The sequence below is a fragment of the Clarias gariepinus genome, chromosome 24 (genome assembly GCF_024256425.1).
Source record: "Clarias gariepinus isolate MV-2021 ecotype Netherlands chromosome 24, CGAR_prim_01v2, whole genome shotgun sequence".
Lineage (NCBI taxonomy): Eukaryota > Metazoa > Chordata > Actinopteri > Siluriformes > Clariidae > Clarias > Clarias gariepinus.
Genome location: NC_071123.1, coordinates 10476108 through 10480812, shown reverse-complemented (window position 1 = coordinate 10480812; position 4705 = coordinate 10476108). Strand labels below are relative to the sequence as shown.

Sequence of the window (4705 nt, the reverse complement as noted above, 5' to 3'; positions counted from 1 at the left end):
GTGCAACAATAACGGTTTAATGTCGGCATGTTAATTGCAGAGGAACGATATATAAGGAAACATTCGGTAATATGTATGTAATTTCATTTATTCCAATGTGTATGCTGATGTTTCTGTATTTTTTCAGGCAGTACTAGTCTGGCATTTCTAGTTTCCAGTGTGGCAACAAAGTTGCTTTTTGATCCTTCAGGCGCTGAACAGAAGGGAAGATCAATATCGTTCTACGCTTTTTGTTGGTGTGCGGCATTTTGCGATGATCCCTAAATCATTCGTTGCGCCGTAGAGAATAATGGTGTTTATGCTTTTAAACATGTATAATTTAAGGCGGATGTAGCTGAAAGACAATGTAGAGAGGAAATATATTTGGGTATCTTATTCACGGGTTTATTTACGCAGCTATTGAATTCGGAGATGCGAATATAAAACTAACTTTACCGCCGTCACAAACAGGTGTTATTCGCTAAAGTGCCCCCCTGCCACGGATTGCCCAAACCCATCCCCCCCCAACACATACACACGTAATCTCTATCAATTATTATATTAGGACATTCAAAGGTTTATTATTATCAAATATATTATTACTATTATAATTAACCCTAGGCACGTGACAGCCGTCGAGACGATTAATACAAATCCCCCAAAATGATTATTTTATGGCACATTTATTTTGCAGGGGTTTGTCAATGTACAAATAACAAATTATTTATCACAAATTACACTAAATAAATATTGTTTGTGGTGAAAAATTATAGGAAACGATTTTTATTATAAAATAAGCAATATAAAAATATACATGTTGTATATGAAAAAATATATATAATTTATATACATTTTCCCCTATACAACATTTTTTATATTGCTCATTTTATAATAAAATTCATTCGTTATAATTTGTAAACCATAAACCTATGAATTTATGTTCTAATATATTATTTGAAAGAGATTATGTAGGGGAGGCAATCCGTGGCAGGGGGGGCATTTTAGAGCATAACACTGGGTCAGTAGCGTACTGTATGTAGTGAGCATAATAACGTCAATGGATACATTTGTTACATGGACCACAAAAAAGCAGGTGATTCAGCATCATCAGCCTAATCAACCAAAAAGCCTATGATGAAGCCTATATGTTGCGCTTGGATTCATGGTGGTAATGGTGAGGGCAGAGGAGAGACCGGTGTGTGTTTTGTGTCTTAAACCGCTGGCAGCAGACAGCATGAGACCCAACAAAGTAGGAAGACACTTAGAGACAACACACCCCAGTCACGTTAATAAGCCACTCGACTTCTTTGAAAGAAAGCACTTTTTTTTTTTCAATTTGCACGTGTATTTTATCTGTTTTAAACTTGCCGTTATTTGATCTTATTGGTTTAGAAATTGATATTTCAATAAATAGTACACTTGGCCGTTTTCGTTATCATTTTGTTGACAAGTGGGGCTTGAAAATTCGCCCACCCCCTTAAGTGGGGAATTGCAGAAAATGTTTGAGAACCACTGCTGTAGTGTAAGACAGAACAAATTGCAATTTGTTAGATGTATGTAAATAGAATTGAAATGATAAGTAATTGTTGTCTTTCAGTTTTCTAAATAATTTTAAATACTTTAAATACAGTATTTAACCAAAAATACTTTTTGGGACTGAAGCTTGCAAGAAATAAGTTGTTCTCTTCCTGCCTGACAAGTCTGTAACTTTATATACTTTTTTATACGCAGAAGAAAACACAGAATACTTCCTTTATATACCCTGATATTGCATAATTTTGTATGGCTTTGCTAAATATATTTTATATGAATCCGTATTCAGTTATAATTCCAGACAATTCACAATACGCATATCATTCCAACAGAAATCACTCAAAACTGGACGGAGTTTGACACTTCGCTAAATTTTTGGTGACAAATTCAGCCAAACTAACATTTCTTACCTGAGGGACGACTTTCTGAATGGAAATCTGAGGGACGACTTTCTGAATGGAAATCTTCCTGACCTTGTTGACTGCTACTGTATGAATCAAGAGTTAAAAAAAAAATAAAAAGCATTATCAAAATTGCCACCAAAGGTCAACAACCACAATTTACGTAATATATATTAAACGTCAATACACGCGTGAATTAACGTAACATTAATTAAGACTTTTGCTAACTGATGTTATGTTAGCAGTATATAGATGGTGAAGATTTTGCAGCTAAAACCCAAAGCACAACCCTGTCAGCTGAAACGCTGTTTCTATATAAAAAAATAGGTTATATGATGTTCTCCTCAACCAAAATAGCTTAAAATTTATATATTTATATATATATATATATATATATATATATATATATATTTATATATATATATATATATATAAACGTTCACTTACACGTTAGCCCACACGTGTCCTAAAATTCAGCTTAACTAAAGTAACATTGAAGTTAGCTAACGTTTTCACTTACCAGTAAGCAAACAGGAGTGAAAACATGCTAATCATGCTACAGGTTTTTATTATAAACGCTAACATTTGAAACAAGCTAACATATGTACATTGAGAAAATAGCTAGAATACAATGAAAATTATTTATATAAAATAATTATTTATATTAAACTATATATTAATATATTAAAATTTCTTTATTGTTTGTTTTTTTCAAGATGAGAGAAATTGTTTTGGTTTTTTTTGCAAGTTGGTCAGTGTGAGAACAAAATCGGTAAACAAGTAAGTTTAGTACATGATGATTGCATAATTGTGACACTTTGCGTTATCAGTTGCTTAATTAATAAAAAAAAAGGGGTCTTAGTCTTTGGAAATTTCTGGGTTCTACTTGGCAATAAGAGTGCTAGCGGGGGTTGAAAAATAGCTTTAAATATTTTTACAACTGTTTTTCTCATTTATTTACTTATTTATTCATATTTATGTTGACTCAACAGGTTATTTGATTTGAATTATACATGGTTAACTGCAAACTACTAGTGATGTCAATGTGCTGCTTAGACTAGCTTGCTAATGTTACAAACAAGCTCTGGTAAATGGTGACCATTTCTAACGATCGGATTTCATGCTGTTTTAGTTTTGGAATGACCTTCTACGATCCCAGCAACCAGGAGCTGGGGATTAATGTGTATTACAATGAAGCCCCTGGTAAATTCAGCTCTATTATAGCATCACATGTTTTCCAATAAGGTTATGGTTTAATTTCCAAATGTAGATGAGTGTAGTGAAAGTTTGTACTCTGGTGCCTCAGGTGGAAAGTACTTTCCTCGGGCTGAGCCAGGGACCTTGGACTCTGTAAGGTCTGGTCAACTTGGCGAAATGTTCAACCCAGACAACTTCGTCTTTGGTGAGTAAAATTGTAAAGAAAAAAAAGCATTTTATTTCTAATGAAATCAAAGGCAAACCCTTATATTTGTTTTGTTCATTTACATAATAATTCATCTGTACTTATCACTTATACTAATAATAAATTTTTATTATTGCTGCATTTTAGACGACTGAACACACACGCTGCTCATCAGCAAGATCCGCGAGAAGTATCCTGACCGAATGATTGACACGTTTACACTCATGTCTTCTGAATTCAGACACACTGTGTTGATGGCCTATAATGCCACTTTGTCTGTGCATGAACTAATGGAGTACACTAATATGATGTACTGCATTGACAATGATGCACTTTATAACATCTATTTCTGCAATTTGGGGATTGCAAACCCTGTGTTCAGTGATCTCAACAAGCTTGTCTCGAACACCATGAGTGGTGTGACCACTTCTTTTCGTTTTTCTGGGTAGCTTAATGCTGACCAATGAAAACTAGCTACGAATATGGTCTCCTTACCTCGTCTGCATTTCATTGCTTCATGTTTGGCCCCCTTACCAGCAGACAGAGCAGCCTGTACAGGACAAATGCTATAGAGAATGAGCCAAAGAGAATGCCTTTACACCCTTCCAAACCCCAAAAGTATACAAACATTAAAAAAAGTTAAATTTTTTAATAAAAGAAAAAAGATCACCATCATTCTATTATTGCTCACTGAATCACTTCTATTGCAGAGGACTATTACTGTTGATAATTATTAATAGAATAGATGGGGGGGGGGAAACTAGGCTGAACCCAATTTCTATACTAATCATGGTGATCAACAAAGAACAAGCTGAGTATGAAAGTTTAATATTTATGAAATGTTTTTTAAAGCTGCCAAAGAACAGATTATAATAATTATCATTAATATTATATCTCTTATATTAAAACACCAATGGCTGCCAAAAGAACACATAGTAATAAAAAATTTTTACATGTCAATGTAATATAACATGTAATATACATAACCTATAATGAAATTAAAATTTAAATAATTATTATTTTTAATGAAAAGATCATACCTAATCATTTAAACTTACATACAATACTTAAAGCTAAAAAGAAACTTTGCTAACTTTAAGCTTGTGAAATGTAGTATGAATGTAGTATAAATGGTTTATCATATTACAATCCTATCATTACAATCTTACAATTCCATACAAACTTAAATAATTCTTTTGATTGTGTAAAGCTGCTTTGGGACAATGCCAATTGTTAAAAGCGCTATACAAATAAAATTGAACTGAGTTGAATCTTTAGTAACGCCTCAGCAGTGCCTCAGACTGATGGCCTCCATCCCATGCTGCACTGGTGCAGTAATTCGAGCTACAGGACCCCCAACTAAGTATTACGTGCTTAAAATGAACATAAT

At 33.3% G+C, this 4705-nt stretch overlaps 1 pseudogene; it reads left to right on the top strand.

The window, feature by feature from the left end:
* The first annotated feature begins 2629 nt into the window (after positions 1 to 2629).
* LOC128512583 (tubulin beta-2 chain-like) lies at positions 2630 to 3887 on the top strand (annotated as a pseudogene).
* Positions 3888 to 4705: the final 818 nt, after the last annotated feature.